This window comes from Leptonychotes weddellii, chromosome 5 (assembly GCF_054177405.1).
Source record: "Leptonychotes weddellii isolate Sample4059 chromosome 5, ASM5417740v2, whole genome shotgun sequence".
In the NCBI taxonomy this organism is placed as follows: Eukaryota; Metazoa; Chordata; class Mammalia; order Carnivora; family Phocidae; genus Leptonychotes; species Leptonychotes weddellii.
This window is the reverse complement of record NC_138373.1, coordinates 50837529-50855370: the sequence shown is the minus strand read 5'-3', so window position 1 is coordinate 50855370 and position 17842 is coordinate 50837529. Positions and strand designations below refer to the sequence as shown.

At 39.9% G+C, this 17842-nt stretch overlaps 1 protein-coding gene and 1 long non-coding RNA gene across 8 annotated transcripts in view; both read right to left on the bottom strand.

The window, feature by feature from the left end:
- The window catches only part of CACNB2 (calcium voltage-gated channel auxiliary subunit beta 2), a 363494-nt gene that overhangs the window by 336224 nt on the left and 9428 nt on the right, over nucleotides 1-17842 (bottom strand). The gene's annotated exons all lie outside the window — the stretch shown is intronic.
- On the bottom strand, nucleotides 2066-17814 carry LOC145721659 (uncharacterized). The gene is made up of 2 exons (XR_014145488.1): nucleotides 17570-17814; nucleotides 2066-17275 (listed from the first exon to the last, which is right to left on the bottom strand). It is a non-coding gene; the product is annotated as an uncharacterized LOC145721659 (long non-coding RNA).

The window sequence follows — 17842 nt, the reverse complement described above, 5'->3', positions numbered from 1 at the left end:
ATCTGGGGAAAATAATACATGTTTGCTTTCCAAAATGGATTTCTATAGTCCAACTAATTGTCCACTAAGTCACCTAGGCCAGGCTTCCAGTCAGTCCAGTCATCCAGTACCGGATGCACCCTGGTGAAAGAGAACCCAGAGGTTGTATTCCAATGTTTAAGTCAAGTTGGAAAGCTGAGCAGACAAAACGGATCTCTTAGCTCCTGAGGTCAGAGAATGAAAAAAAAAAAAAAATGGCAGTATAAAGTGATTGATGTATTCTAAATATAGCTTCAGGAAACAAACCAAAAAAAAAAAAAAACAAAAAACAAGATGGGTGAGAAGGACTCAAATCTAGACTGAGATTTCAAGAAATCACATTTTTGCTGAATGAAGGTCCTTTTGTGTAGGACGCTTTGCTCAAAATCAATTTCTAGGGGAAAAAAATAAGTTAATTATCTGTTGATTACAGATTTTTCTCGTAGCTCGATTATTCCACAACAGCACCTCTCAGCCTCGATCAACAGCCTCCCCAGCTCTGCTTCGCAAAAGAAGTAAAAAAAACAAATCCAAACAACAACAGCAACAACGACAATCCAGCTGCATGGAATATGAAACATGTACATGGTTATCTTTTAGAAGTGGAGGTACAGCAATGATTCCTCCAACATTTCCAACCCAAAGAGATTTAAAGGCAAAATCTAGAGTAAAGTACCCCGAATGGGGGTGGCAGGTGGCCTGGGGAAACTTGCTGAGAAGATCATTTGTTTGGTAAGCATGTAGCTTTCACTGGGGTCTTACATTTGTTTGATAGGGCGCGTGTCTTAAAGGCACACTCGCCTAGGGAATGTGCTGTTTTCCCCTGGATTGTAGATTTGTGATGATGGAGATTATGAGCGAGCTGAGGTGCTCCCCCCAGCATCTATCCCCCTGTGCCGTCTGTTTTATTAGCCTTACTTTCCAGAGGAGCTGAGGGTTCATGTAACTTTACCAGGTCACACAGGTACTGAGAAGCTGAGCCTCAAATAAAATAAGTACTATTTTCCACAGTCTGCTCAAGCATCTCTGAGAGGAGCTGCAGGACTGAGTAGATTAATGAGAAGGAAAATGATGGCTGTGCTTCCCCCCCTCACCCTCCGCAGCACCCCCACCTAATCTGTACTGATTTTCCCATAAGAAGCTGAGAACTATTCTAAACAACTCGACCTCTATGAACAGGGTGGGGATGACCTAGTCGGGGAGGGTGGAGTGGTGGCTGCAGGCTCTAGAGACTTTCCAGCTTCATTCTCAATAATTGGGAAGGAAAATGGGAAGAACTGGGATCTAGAAGTTTTAGAGACCTCAAAGTACTTCCCAAGCCTTGCTCATTTCATTTCTTTTCTCTCCCCTACTCCAGAGAGATCTGAGGGCCCTCGACAGCTTTTCCTCCTTCTTTGTCAGCCTGAACTATACCTCATAAACCAAAAGGGTTAGTGCACAAATAAACTAGCCCCCAAATAATGAAGTGTTTATAATCTCTCAAACATACATCCAGGAAGATTTATAAGTTTGCCGATTAAAACAAAGGAACTCCTGGGGTGCCTGGGGGGCTCAGATGGTTAAAGGTCCGACTTGATTTTGCTCAGTTCACGATCTCAGGGTCGTGAGATCGAGCCCTGTGTTGGGCGCCCGCTCTGAGTGTGGAGCCTGCTTAAGATTCTCTCTCTCCCTCTGCTCCTCCCCCTGAATTCTGTGCGCACTCTCTCTCTCTTTCTCAAAAAATAAAAAATAAAAATAAAAACAAGGAACTCCTAAATACATGTGGTTATCAATTAATTCATATTTGAACTGCCTTGATTTTTAAGATTTGGTACTGTTAACATATAATGGAAATACTTATGACCTTAATAACAACAGCAGGTTACATTAATCATGTAATCCCTAAAATAATCTATCAAAAGAAATGTGCATACATTTATACATATATGTGTACTATCTATAGTCATACCTATTATGGATATAGGATCAATCTATATTTAAAGCTTGCTATTTAAAGCTTGCTTTTTAAATTACATAACTTTCTCAGTAGACTCCTTTTGCTCTAAAATCTAAAATAAAGCACAATATGTCTGACCCAGAAACCTCCAAATCCTTGAACCATAGAAGTATAAACATCTATGGTCAAACTAATGTCAGTTTGAAGGGAAATAAGAAGGCCTATGGCTTTTGTTAATAAATACACTGCCCTTTAAAATGTCCCACGCTGGGGCGCCTGGGTGGCTCAGTCATTGGGTGTCTGCCTTCGGCTCAGGTCATGATCCTGGGGTCCTGGGATCGAGCCGCATGTCGGGCTCCCTGCTCGGCGGGAAGTCTGCTTCTCCCTCTCCCACTCCCCCTGCTTGTGTTCCCTCTCTGGCTGTCTCTCTCTCTGTCAAATAAATAAATAAAATCTTTAAAAAATAAAAAATAAAATAAAATGCCCCACGCTAACCGACAGCCATGAGAGTCCACCCTTATATGGTGTCAGTTGAGACAGAGTAGGTCCTGAGGAGTTTATTCGGACCCATGTATGTGAATAATGCGCTGGAGAGATATGTAAATATGTCCCCTGCTCTAGAAGTAGACAGCACAGGTGTCCTACGTGGGGGACACAGGTGCGGTGACAGCGTTCTCTGGGTTTCACACACCCATACTTACATGGCCTCATCTCCCACCCACCCAGCCACCAGCCCAAACAGATGGAGCATGCCATTTTCCCCCTCTCTTCCTGCCTTGGCACAGGATGAGCTCGCTCAGCCTGCCACATTCCTTCCCAGGTTCTTCTCCTAGGACATTTCCCCTCATCCTTCAATCTGCAGCTCAGACAGGACCTGGGAGAATTAATCAGTCCCTTGCCTTTGTATCTGCCACATTTGAACTCACCTCTATTACAGAATTCGTAACAATGGACTTTAAAGCACTAATACATTTAATGCTTTAATATTTTACTCGAGAAGTCTTGCTATTTTTATTGAGCTATAATGGACGTATAACACTGTATTAGTTTTAGGCGTACAACATAATGATTTGAGATATGTACCAAACATCACCACAATAAACTAAGTTAAGTAACATCCATCATCACACAAAGCTAGATTTTCCCTCCCCTCGTGATAAGGATGTTTACTCTCTTGAAAGCTTTCAAAAATACAATACAGTATTATTAACTATAGTCACTAGGCTGTCCGGTATATCCCCAGGACTTATTTATTTTATAATTGGAAAGAACTTGGTTATTTTATTTTCTATCTGGCCCAGTGCCTGACAAAGACACTCCACATGGGTTGTGAATAAACAAATGAATGGATACATACATGAGTAAATGAGGACCTTTAGAGAGAATGTAGTACAAATAAAATCTAGCAGAGTCAGAAAGTACATGCACACTTGGCCTGTCTCCAAGGTACTTTTCACACTGACACAAACAAAAGCTCAGAGACACTATTTCACAAAAAATTGTGGATACCTTCAAATCCTGAATCCAGAGTCACTTCTCGGCTTTGAATAAATAAGACTAAACACTGATAATTCGGTCCTGTCCTGAAACAACTGTGTTTGAAAATCAGGCCACATGCAATCTTTTTTTTTTTTTTTAATCATTAAAACACAGTATATTACATTCATAGTACTTATCCCATCTTCAGGATGCTGATGCTTCGTATATTAACTGCAATAGAGAGAAACCATGGAAACGAGAGTAAAACAGTTTTGATTTGTTTTATAGGAAGACTGTAAACATCTCCCCAGAGCCCATTAGCATGCAGAGTTGTCTAACAAATATTAAGCAATTCTTCTTCCAAAAGAGGGTAATTAGACAGGGTAAAGGGCAGTGTCTCTTGGTAACCAAAATAACCTAATTTTCTCAAACAACTGCTTTCCTACAAACAAATGGCCTGAGGCAGAAAGAGAATGGCTGAATTTCAACTTATATGACCACTAATGACTACTCCCACTCAGGGGAAAATGGCTTAGTCAGCACCCCTGGTTACAAGGGGTTTGTGCAAATTCACTGAAAGAGCCACGATACAGTATTACGATAAGCAGCTGTTTGGGCTATAAACCTTCTAACCTTTTTCAACTTGACGTCTGTAAGGAAAACCTATTTGTACTGTATTTGTACATGGTTTTATTTTATATGTTGAAAAAGTCTTAAAAAAAAAAGAGAGAAAAGTCTTAAAAGAGTTTTTTAATGCCAAATTCTGGAATAAAGTTGCCAGTAGAAAACATCAACCTCTGCCTCCCAGCTCTGTTTTATTGGGCACTTTGGCCTCAGAAATATCTTCCGAAGAGGCAGACAGGCAGACAGGCAGGACACCGCAGAGGGAATCTCTGGGAGAGAAATCACTCCTCCTCCGTGTGCTTCGGTTCAGTGGACACAGCTCACCCACCCCTGCCTCGGGTCCCGGGCTCTCACAGAGCTTCGGCCCTCAGCTCACTCAGCACTCTGCCCTCTCCCTCCCATCCCACCACTTCCCTCTGCCCCAAACTAATTTGAAATTATTTAAAACTACAGAAAAATTAAAAGAATGGTATGATGAATATAGCCTCCACTTAGATTCCCTCCCCTTGAACAGCTCTCTTCCTTCATATATACTCAGTACTAAAGAGGTGACCCTCCTAACTCCTTGATGGAGCTGGGGCTCTGCTTGAGGCCAACTCAGCTCTTGGGACCCAACAGGTTGCCCTGCTCTTGGCAGAGTCGTGGCTCAGGTGGCTGGACCTCGGGCCTTCCATGCATGGTCATAATTGCTGGCTTTGGCCTGATGACCCAGAACTACCACGTCACTTTCTCCCAGATTTTGAGCATTCAGTATGGCCTGAAGTCTCTCACTGACCAAGCAAACACCTAGACATTCCCAAGGATACACTTATTTGATCTAATAATTACTATGTACTTGTAATGTATGAACTTGGGCAAATTAATTAACCTATCTAAGGCCTCGATTCATCACCTGTTAAATGGGAATGCTGGGCGCCTGGGTGGCTCAGTTGGCTAAGCGACTGCCTTCGGCTCAGGTCCTGATCCTGGAGTCCCTGGATTGAGTCGTGCATCAGGCTCCCTGCTCGGCGGCAGGGAGTCTGCTTCTCCCTCTGACCCTCCCCCCTCTCATGCGCTTTCTCTCTCATTCTCTCTCTCTCAAATAAAGAAACAAAATCTTAAAAAAAAAAAAAATGGGAATGCTGATAGCACCCACCTCAGTGAGTTGTGCTAATGATTAAATAGAGTATTTAGCAGAGTGGCTGGCACACCATTAGTATTCAATAAAAGTTAGCTATTACTACCATCTTTATTCAATTATGTTCTTTGACAGGGATTGGTTTCCAATGAGCCAATCCCACCAGCGCATCCTTTCAAACCTTCTCTTACCCCAGATGCTGCATCCTAACTCATGGCACAGAAGTGATTGGTGCCCTCCAACACCCCAAGCTCATCCCCCATTCAGCTCTCTATACATCCAGATTCCACAAACATGGGTACTTACCATCCCCCAAACACACTGTGTGTTTAATAGTTTAAATTTTAAATTATCCTTAATTTAATTTTAAATATTGATTTAAATTTTTTATTTAAAACTAAATTTTTAAATTGAAATGGAAAATTTGAATATAAAATTATTCTTGGAATAAATGCTCAAATACTTTCTATTCTTACTATTCAGAATAAAATACCATTTCCTCAGGGCTCACACAAGCCTCTCTTTTGCCCCTCTACTATAATGCACACTTACCTCTAAGTTCACAAATGGCTTTGTATGTCAGTAAGTCATGGTTTACTAATTTCCTGGTGGCTGCGTCCTACCTAATTTTTTTCTTTATGACCCTGTCTCATCCCTTGATCCCTTCCAGGTAATAGTGTTTAATCATGATCCCTTGGGAATTGTTCCAAAATGCACATGCCCAGTCCTGTGATGCTCACAACACACTTCACTATGAATTCTTTAATAGAGATTTCTAGACTGGATCCTTAAACACATTCTGCTTAGTAAAGGAACATTACTTGAAATAAGACCTTGAAAAGAATAAATAATGTTCTTCAGCATGTTCCTCACCTTGGTGAACCAGTAAGCATTATCAAATAGATCAGCAAGAGACGACATATGATGTTTGAATTTTTTTTCCCCCATAAATCATAACAGGGCATTCTGACCTACCATGTGATTTTTCTCGTTGCTACAGCTCTCCTTGTAATTGTCTGAAAGATTAAGTGAGGAACTTAATTCCTCATTCTTCTTGGTATTAAATGTCTATAAGCTAGAAGTCATGACTGCAAGAACTCAACAGAGTTAATAATTCACTGTGCGAAATGCAAGTATGAAAATGATTTTTAAATAGCTCAAATCTTGATACATATGAAGGATACTAACTTAGGCCATGTAATTAATTATTTTTTTAAAATATAGCTCTGTTTTGAGGCGCCTGGGTGGCTCAGTCGGTTAAGCATCTGCCTTCGGCTCAGTTCATGATCCCAGGGTCCTGGGATCGAGCCCCGCATTGGGCTTCCTGCTCCACAGGAAGCCTGCTTCTCCCTCTCCCACTCCCCCTGCTTGTGTTCCCTCTCTCGCTGTGTCTCTCTCTGTCAAATAAATAAATAAAATCTTTAAAATAAATAAATAAATAACCAAACAAATAAATAACAAAATATAGCTCTGTTTTTTAAATGTGAGAGGGAAAAGGGTACAAGGAAAACCTAAAAGTCACAAATACATACACACACGTACACATAAATGCTTGCGTGTGTGTGTGTGTGTGTGTTGACAGCTATCATGAAGCTAAGAGCCAAGAATCCATCTATTGTAGATATGTAATAGTTCATATGTACTTCATCCATCAGACAAATTATACTACAGAGGGAATGAACCAGATTCTGGGTTATACTAATGAATTTAATCTCTAAAAGCCCCAAGCTTTTTGAACATTTTATAAATCCCTGACATGTGCTTAGGTGCAAGTTATCAAGGCCTTAGGAGGAGGTTTTATACTCTGGAAGAAATGGAATAATCTAAATGAAAATTCATACAATGAAGAAAATTGAAGTGAGTTTATAATTAAAATATTAGTTGAGTTTATTAGATTGATTATAAAAAATAATGAAATTTTCATGTATTACTTCATCCACAGGACCATATATGTATCACGTCGACACATATGGGAGAAATGCACCTTTTTACTCCTTTAATAGTCTAGCAAAAGCTGTTTTTCTGATGCTGGCTTTTTAGTGTAAATCTATCTTCATGTTAAACACTTGAGCTGTAAGAAAACAAAAAATTTATATATGAAGCTAATTATAACAGAGTCACCATCTACTATGGATTAAATTGTGACCCCCCTCCCATGTTGACGTCTGAACCCCCAGTAGCTCAGGATGTGACTTTATTTGGAGATCGGGTCTTTATAGAGGTAATTAAGATAAATGAAGTCATTAAGATGAACCCTAATCCAACATGATGGATGTGCTTATAAAAAGGGGAAATGTGGAGACAGACCCACAACAAGGAGAAACCAACCACATGAACATGAAGAGAGTCACCTACAAGTCAGGGAGAGGGGCCTAGAACAGACCCTTCCTTCACAGCCTCTGAAGGAAGCAACCCCTCCAACACCTCCATTTCATAACCTTCACCTCCAGAACCCTGAGACAATAAACTTCTGTTGTTGAAGCCACCCAGTTTGTAGTACTTTCTTACAACAGCTCTAGCAAAGGAGTACATCTGCATTACTTTTCTTTCAAATGAACAGTTAGCTTGTTTGTTTTGGTTGCGGGAGGCGGTTGGGGTTTTCTTAAAAGGTGGTTGGCCATTTCCAACTTTCAGATACAGCACCCTGATCAATCACACATCTTTCCATGGGAGTGAGACCTCTATAGGGGAGTAAACCCTCCAGGTTCCACCTCTGTGAAAATGAAGACCCGTGCTGAAAGAAAATATTATTTCCAGGAAGGAAAAACTGGGGAGGTCACAACAATCACTCTCAGACAGGATGGAGAAGAGAAAGCAGAGTTCAGGCAAAGTGTCTTGTCAGAAGCCCAAAATTTGTCAAAAGCAGTCCCCTGGGCTACTTGTCACCAGGTATAAAGTAGAAGAAGGAATGGGTACTGGAACTTTTCTAGACTTCAAAGACGTAAGGAAATCATGAAGGGAGATGTAAGGCCCTGATCCAAGATAATTCTTTAAAACCTGATGATAATTTTGGAGGGATGGCACAGAACGTGAGATGGTGGCAGGGGACAGGGACTTCCTGACAACCTTCAACTACTTTTTCCTAATTATGCATCCACGGAAAGCTTCTCCCCTCCTGCTGTGACCATTTTCCTGTTTTTTTCCCCCTCCTTTATGATCAAACTCTAAAATAAGCAGATGATGAAAGGAAGCATGGTAAGATCTGAGGAAGGGGCAGGGGCTGGGTTACTTTTCTCCACCTCAGGTCTTTATAATAAACACACACGCCTGGCCACGAATGTGAAATAATGATGAGACAGAATTGGAATACTTGCTTGTTGAACTAAACTGTAGCAAGTATTTTTGAGACATAAGCCAAAATATCAAAAAGGACTTCCTTAGCATCTGATTATCATCAGACATGAAGATTTCCAGAAACAAATCGATAGGGAGAGAAGCTGACAATATTTCCATCTATAAAAGACAATTCCTTGGTTGGACTAGACTATTTACTAACTTGGGTATGATGCCCGTGAAGACCTAAGACACATGAATAATTAACCTTAAGCTAAGTAAGTGATCTTCAGTGGTACTTCTAAAAGTTTAGGGATCAACTGAAACATACACTTTTTGTAAATTCAGTATTTAATGAAACTCCATTTACTTAGTTATACCAGCTACTCCATATCAGATCACTTGCAAATTCTCAATCTCGTGGGGCAACTTTGGTCTATGACTTCTAAGAATGCATAGATGGGCCAAGCAGAAGATGAACAATAATAGCCAAAAATGGGGTATAAGTGGAAAGCATATTGTAATTTGAAACATCTGAGAGTCAAAGAAACTAAAAACACCTGCAGAAATAATTCTGGGTTTTTAAATTACATATTTATATCAGTGGGGGAAAAAAGACATGCAAAGATAAAAATGCCTCAATCCACAAAATTATTTTAATAATGAGAGATCTTAATTGAACCTCATTCATAGAGCAGGCATTCCAAACACACAAGAACAGTCTGAGAATAGAGGCAGATTTCATATCTAATCATGCCCTTGTTCTCCCACAAAAACTCTGTGAAAAAAGACATTTTAAAGCTAATTATATGAAGTACAAAAATCTAAATTTTGTTGTAATACTTTCTAAAATATGTATGTCTCCTAAAAGAAGATAGTAAAACATTCATGGCAGGATGGAGATTTATACTGCAGAAAGAACAAGGGAATTCTTTACTGAAAAGTTCAATATTTTTCTACTGATATATTTAAGAAGAGTTCTTAAGAGGTCTCAGAACAGGTTCTGCCATTCACAAAACCTTAGGTGAATGCCTAATAAGATAGAAAGCCATTTACAGGAAGTCACAGTGGCAATAAATCTACCACATTATTATTTATAGCTGTGTTTGTGATGAATACAGCATAACAAGGCAACAAGCCAGTATTTAAGGGCTGAAAGATTTATCCAACCTTAAACATATCAGTCTACGCAGGCCTGGAGTCTGTAATCATTATCACAATTTAATCTGTCTTTGCAAAACAAAACTAAAAAATAAGACTGTGTGTCTCTGTGATTAATCATTTGTATTTAAAGCCAATCTGAACTAATAAAAGGTCCAAAAAAGCAGCACCAAGAACATGGTACTGGAAGAGGATGGAATTTGTTTAGAATACCATGTTCTGAAAGTGTCATGCAACCTTCTGTTAAATATTTGGTTCATTCCATTTTGTCATCCTGATTTGTATTCTGGAAGCTCTTAGAAGTTACAGGATTATTTCGTTACAACCACAACATATGTTGGCGAGCACAATCCCAGATCAGCTGCAGCGTTCTCCCTGTGAGCCCCAAAGAATCATGGCCCTTGAAAATTCCAAAAAGAGTTGTTGATTTCTAGGGCTGAAGTCTCTGTGCAAAAGACACCAGTTGGCACCACAAGGTGACCTGTGAAAGTTATCAGTGGAAACAGTTTGTGAGTCCTGGCCACCCACGGCAGGGCATATAGCAGAGCTCAGACGATGGTGTACTCTGAATGAAAGTTGCCATGCTGGGGAGTCGTCCAAGTAAAGCAACCTGGCAGGCATCCGCTTAGCATTTGGTGTTCATCTTAGGAATACTGCCAGGTACATAAATGTAGCCAGGGAGAACACATGTCTTTAAGAAAATGAAGAAATGAAAAAAAAAAAAAAGAAAGAAAAAGAAAAAAGAGAGAGAACAGCAGAGAGCTGAGTGGGCTGAAAAGCGGTTACTAACACTACCCTCTCCACCCCCCATGAGCTGCTTTAACTTTGATGACCAGAGCTCATTTGCAGATGTACATAGTTTCCCCTGACCTTGGCAGAATCAAGGAATTTATACAGTTAGCAGTTCTTGCACAATCTCTTGAAAAGAACAGCACAAATGTTCTATCCTTCAATGCCAGGCAGGCCTTCTTACTCCTCTCCATCTATTTTTCTTCCAGTAAATTAATTTACTCACTTAGGTTCTTGTGCTAAAATAAACTACTAGTTCTTCTCCTTTTCTCCTACTTTGACAACAGACTTCTGGGATCAATCTTTCTTTCTTTCTTTCTTTCTTTCTTTCTTTCTTTCTTTCTTTCTTTCTTTCTTTCGTGATGAAGTTGGAGGGAAGAGCTACATTATCTGAAAACTTAATTATCTTAATAGGCTATAACTTTATGCAAGGCACTACATGCAAACAATTCTAAGAATGGTAGCTTTTCCAGCCTTATTATGATGATAAATGAAGTTCTTTTATCAACGTATCTGTTCGCAACACAGAGCCAGAGTACAAAGAGTTTTTCCCTGAGTCGAAGACAACCTCGGTATCTTAATAAATCCAAGGTAACCACAGCTTTATGTATTAAATACCATTTGGTACATAAACAATTTGAACCTTCATCTTCATTAACTCTAATTAGGGTGCCTAGAAGTCATGTTTAACACTTTCTGCCTCTTACTAAATTAAAACTAAAATGCCTGTTTATGAAGCAACAGTCCGAAAGAATTAACAAAACATTTCTAACGGGCCGACTGTTTACCAAGTGCTGTATATATATGCACCTAATGTTACCCAGATTCACAATAAGGATGATTCATGGGCTGCATCAGCCTCAGCTAGAGCTCAGAATGCACCAACGTGATGCTGCAGGTGATATGGACTTGAGTCCACATCCAAGTTCATTAAAAAGAAGAAAAAGAAAAAGAGGAATTTCAGGATCCTAAGAAGTGTGTGTTCTGTGACTTCTGTGGGAGGAAGGGGAAAACAGACATTTCCACAGCTACTTCTCTACTTGTCATTACTGATACGGGACATGGACTGGGCTGAATGGTGGTACAAACTGGGACACGGAGCAATTTCTGATGAAACAATAAGGGAATAATACTGGTTTGTTGTTTTAGTTTTTTAAATCATGATGCCCAGGGGATGTTGATAATGCTGAGGGCATCCTCCCCTTCTTATGGGGAAAGAAGTTAAAAGAAGACTTTGTATGCGTTCATCCTAAAAACACAGGTAGAAATCTTTCTACATGTTTTCCTTAGCTGAAAGAATAAAACACTTGTTGATTTTATGTATTCACAGCTTTTGTTACAAGGAGATGTAGCATACCCAATAAAAGCAAGAATCGGGTCAGCCACCTGGATTCAAATTCTGACTCCAACCTTACTTGCAATATGACTGTGGACAAGTTACCTGACCTCTCTGTGCCTCAATTTTTCTTATCCGTAAAATGGAGATGCAGATAGAATATACAGTAAACACTCAAATAACAATTAACTATTATTATTTCTTCTGCCATGGTCTACCTCTTATTCAGGTTTTGTTTTGTTTTGTTTTTGAGAGAGAGAGTGAAAGAGAGAGGGAGAGAGAGAATCTCAAGCAGACTCCCTGCTGAGGCCCAAGCCTGACACAGGGCTCCATCTCAGGACCCAGAGATCATGACCTGAGCCAAAACCAAGAGTCAGACACCTAACCAACTAAGCCACCCAGGAGCCCCTTATTCAGGTTTTAACCAATGTTCTCAATGGGTAATAATATTTATAAACAATAATAACGAACTCCTTAATAGTATATCCTCGATACCAGGTACAGTTCTAAGCAATTTACAAATTTGAACTCATGTTATCCTTTCAACTAACTTTGGAGGTAGGCACTACTCCCCCGAGAAAAACGCTGGGGTATAGAAAGATTAATCTACTTGTCCAAAGGCTAACTAGTAAATGTCAGAGCTGGAATTCAGACTGAGCGGCCTGGCTTCAGAGTCCAGTCCCTTAACCACGACCCCTAACCATTAACCTCTTTCTTGAAAAGAAATCATTTTAAATAAGTCTCCTAACATCATAATTTACGCAAAAGAGATCTATGGAAATTTTAAGTTCAGTATATTGAAAACATATATTACAGACAGGTTAACAGTTCAACTGCAACATAAAGCAGTAAGACTTTAAAAAAACACCACAATTAACTTTCCCTCCAATTAATGGTTCTAGGAAACCTTAGGAGGGACAAGTTCTTCTTTGAAATGCTTGATATATAAGGTGAGCTAGGCCATCACTTGACAACAAGCTTATAGAGAGTAGAAGCCACAGCAACCTCATTTCCCAGAGCCACACGTAGCCAACCACCCCTGTGGACGGCGGCCACACTGCTGCACGGATCAGGACTCTGGCCCTCCCCTGAGCCCCAGCATAAAACCGATGTTCTGGGGGAAATTAACCACCCTCAGGTGAGATGTCATCCTCCAACACCCACTTTGTGGTTTTTTTTTTAACTCATGTAGCCAACATATAGTACATCATTAGTTTCAGATGTAGAGTTCAATAATTCATCAGTTGCATATAACACCCAGTGCTCGTCACATCACGTGCCCTCTTTAATGCCCATCACCCAATTACCCCATCCCCCCACTCACCTCCCCTCTAGCAACCCTCAGTTTGTTTCCCATAGTTAAGAGTCTCTCGTGGTTTGTCTCCCTCTCTGATGACTTCCCATTCAGTTTTCCCTCCTTTCCCCTGTGAACCTCTGCACTGTTTCTTATATTCCACATATGAGTGAAACCATATGATAATTATCTTTTTCTGATTGACTTATTTCGCTCAGCATAATACCCTCCTGTTCCATCCACATAGATGTAAATGATAAGTATTCATCCTTTCTCTCCAAACCCCACTTTGAAATATCATGACATCAAATAGGTTGATGACGTGAAGGACCAGAAGACTGTTCACTTGGTTAATTTAGGGTGAATTGATCAACTAACAAAATAGAATCCTGATCTATGACTACAAGAATTCTGTCATGACACCTGTTATCCTGCTTCAGGACCTGAAGCAGAAACATATCTATAAGCAATGTTTCCTTAAGACTAATGATTCTTCTTATAAAATAACTTTAGTTAGAACACCACAAACAAATGAAGGCTAAAAAATATACAACAAAAAGTTCGGAGAAAACCAAAACCACTGGAAAAAATGCCTCTCACCCTTTTACTTCATAGTCTTCATGTTCGTGTTCTAACGTATTATGGTATGTTCCAACATATTCCAATAAATAGTTATAATTTTCATCAAAGAGCCATAGGACTAAAATGCAACACAGGTAAATTGTGACTTAGTTATGAGGGAAATGGATATTAATAGCCACAATGAGCTATTACTACACTGTCACAAGAATGACTGAAATGAAAAACACTGAAAATACCAAGGGTTGGCAAAGACACAAAACAGTTGAGACTGTTCCCACTGCTTGTGGGAATGCATCCTGGTTCAATCACTCTGAAAAACTGGACTGCATTGTTTACTTAAGTTAAACATATGCATACATAAGACCCAGCATTCCACTCGATTCATAGAACAAAAAATGCATAAAACCATACCAAAAATGCATACCAAAGGTAGATGCAAGAATATGCATGCAGCATTACTCTCAATAACCCCAACTGGAAATAACCCAATGTCTAGGAACAGTAGGGTAGATAAACAATTGTGGTGTGTTCATATAATGGAATGCTGTACAGCAAAGGAGATTTGCCAATTACTGCAACATACAATGTAGATAGATGTAACAATCATAAGGCTGAGTGAAAGAATTCAGTCACAAAATGATTCTATTTATATAAAACTCCAAAAACAGGCCAAATGAACTTATGGTATGAGAAGAAAAATGATTGACAAGGGTCAAAAGGGGGAGTCTAGGGTGCTGGTGATACGGATTTCTTGATCTGGGTGGTCATTACGTGGGTGCTTACTTTGTGAAATCTCATCAGACTGAACACTTATGATTTGTGCATTTCAGGTCATATATGTTACATATCAGTAAGAATGTTTACTTTAAAAGTAAAAAAGTAAATAAATAAAAAGAGGCCAAATATATATATACCTGTATTAGTCTATTACGGCTGCCATATTGGGTGGTTTACCCAACAGAAATTTATTTTCTCACAGCTCTGGAGGCTGGAAGTTCATGATCATAGTGCTAGCAGGGTGGGTTTCTGGTGAGACCTCTCTCCTTGGCTTGCAGATGGCTTTCTTCTCGCTATGTCCTCACATGGCTATTTTACTGTGTGTGCATATTCTCTGTATCTCTCTCTTATAAGGATACCAGTCCTACAGAGATTATGGCCCCACTCTTATGAGCTCATTTAACCTCCTTGCCTCCATATAGACCTTCCAAATACAATCAACATAGGAATTTGGGGGAGCTACAACTCCATTCATAACAAGCTTTATGATATTCTGTTACTTATTTTAAAATTCTTAATTATTTTTATATGAAATTTTCACATTTTCAACCTCCGAAGCTTTCTAAAGTACCTAGTGGTTCCCAAGTAGTTTTAAAAGTCTTTACAAATAATATACTTGTAAAAATATAATTCTAAGGTTTCAAAGTTATATGGAAATTATTTTTAATTCAAGGGCAGGAATATAATCTAACTGTAAGACATTTTTAAATAGATCTCACTCATAGTGACTACTTTTCCAATATCAATTGTACTATGCCCCAGCCACAGACAAGGAAGTACCATACACTGATACAAGTCACTTGTTTGACAAAATGTCTACTTATGATAAAAAAAATACTTAAAAGATGTTCTTCCAGATTATTTAATAATCTAACATATGCTTATTGTTACTATCCACCATGAATGAATGAATGACTGAATGATGAAACCATTTCTATTACATACATGGCAAGGTAGCTTTTGCTTATTTTCAAATAGCAGCAAAATATGAATGCTGCTTTAAACAGAACAGAGATTAAATTATCAAAGGAAAACTGGTTTTTAACACCGCATTCTTGCCAAAGACACCGGTTTTCCTTCTGTGATAGAATGAAGCTAGCACTTCAGGGTTCTTGATGCCTGTGTAATCATGACCCCCAATCCATGCCATAGCGAGCACCTTATTCTGCTGAGATTCAAGGAGACAGGCTTTATTTCAAGGAGATGGACCTTTAGGATAGATTTTTTTTTTTTTTGTCTTCTTAAATGCTTACGTATGTTTTGGCAATATATATCTAAATTTACAGTAAATAGTTTAACAGCTCTCTTTGTTATTTTTTTATTAAAGATTTTTTTAATGTACTCATTTGAGAGAGAGAGAGCCCAAGAGAGACAGCACGAGCAGGGGTGTGGGGCAGAAGGAGAAGTAGGCTCCCCCCTGAGCAGGGCCTGAGCCAAAGGCAGATGCTAAACCAACTGAGCAACCCAGGCGCCCCTCTCTTTATTATTTATAATTGTGTTTCAAGCACAGGCTCTCACACACATCACCAAGAACACAAAGTCGAAAGGAAGTTATCATGACAAAAAGCAAATTCCAGATAACTTATATGCAGTGTGGCAATTACTCCTTAACGAATGAACTTAACGAATTAAGTTCTCAAAACACCATGGAAGGGGAATTCAGAGCCAAAGAGACAACTGGAAAAATGAAGTCCAGCGATTGTCTTGAAATGACATTTTTACAGAGCTACAATGAGCAATAATGGGCTCTGTACTATTAATTTCTGTTCACAATATCTTGCTCACTTGAAACATCAGTTTTTCTTTCCATGTAATCTCGACAAGCTGCCTGTTGTTTTGTGTGGCTTTTGCCACAACTACTCTGGGTCCTAAGAAGCTTATTCTTTCCTGCTTCAGGTCCTCCAGTGTTCGGCACAGAGATGATGACTCGCGGTTGTGGATTCTCACTACTCTGGTTCAATCTCCTTGTACCAGAGGCAGAATAAATATGGATGCTTGAAATGGAAAAGGCCTTGGGTAACTTTCCTTTAACTGACTCACCGAACCTAAGTAACTATTTCTCAAGACCCTTCATTCATTCTCAGGACCATGACGCCTGCATTCTGCCCACGATGACGTCAGGCCAACGCACACACCTTTGGCTCCTCTTATACCCTTCCCAGCTCCTTCTAACACCATTAAAACATAGCTCCAGGGCTGGGCCTTGCTTGGCTCCATCTTCTTTTCTCTTTCTAAATGTTTCTTAGCAAAATAGCTCCATTCTTTCTTAACCAACTCTTTTTCTAACTTCCTGTCACTGAAACAATTCTTAATTGTCATGGACCAGAACCAAGAATTTTCCAGTTGCGTGTCAGTTACTCAGGCGAACCTTTGGCATTCTTGATGGTGCAAGGCGGGAACGGGTGGCCTAGGAGGGATCACCCTTTGTCTGTGTCAGGACCACGGGAGGAGGCAGCAGCCAGCCAAGAACAGAATCCCCGCTGGTGCAGCAGGTAAAGCCATTTTGGCTCAACTGCTGCTAACTAATTGTGGGGGGAGAGGTGTGTGAGTGGGGACACTCTTGTGGCAAGCAAAAGAAATGGAGCAGCTTTTCCAATGGACCACCATCGTTTTGGGGGACGAGGGGTCACCGACAAATTACTTCTGAGCACAAGAGCCAGAAACCGGGGGTCCTTCAGCCACGGAATCAGGTTCTGTCTAGCACTGTCCTGCGCAATTCCTTCTCCACTGGGAAGGGTTAGGTGAAGATACACACCTACACCCTGACAAGACTTCAGTCTAGAGCATAACCTGTCGTCCTCGGGGATGGGGCCGCCTGTGTCCTTGCTCTGGCAACTCAAGTCCTTTCTGTTAGCACGTGTGAATGTTCCTATGTTGAAGATGCTCACGCTGTTCGGGGGACAGCTCCAAACTGTTGCACAGGAATGCACTGCATGTTACCTGGAACAAAGGCTCCATCTCCAAAGGCAGTTTACCTTATTCCTCAAAGATAGCATGCACTTTATTTAACCTTAGTAGCCTCAAACATTCCAAGACCAAACACGATTTCCTCTTTTACCATCCAAACCCCAAAAGGGAAGAAGAAAACTCAAGCTAGAGGAACACCAGTATTTCAATGTCACAGCTGGCGATACGGATGCCCACTGAGATCCCCTCGTCCCCAGCGGAAAAAAAAAAACCAACCCAAATCTGTAATCATTGCTGCTGGCGTTCACTCATTCTGTGATGAAGAAATCCTTTTTCCTGGCAATCCCAACGTGCCGAGAAAGGGTGTAATTACTGCACGGTCTCACTTAAAATTGAAATATTTTAATTATCATGTGAAACTGCACACTTTTCACTTCAACTAAAAGTATAATAATACCATATAAGTTTTAGCGATAATGGTATAAAATCACCTTAAAAAAAAAAAAAACTAAATTCATTTGACTATACTTCTCCAGACCAGAAATTTAA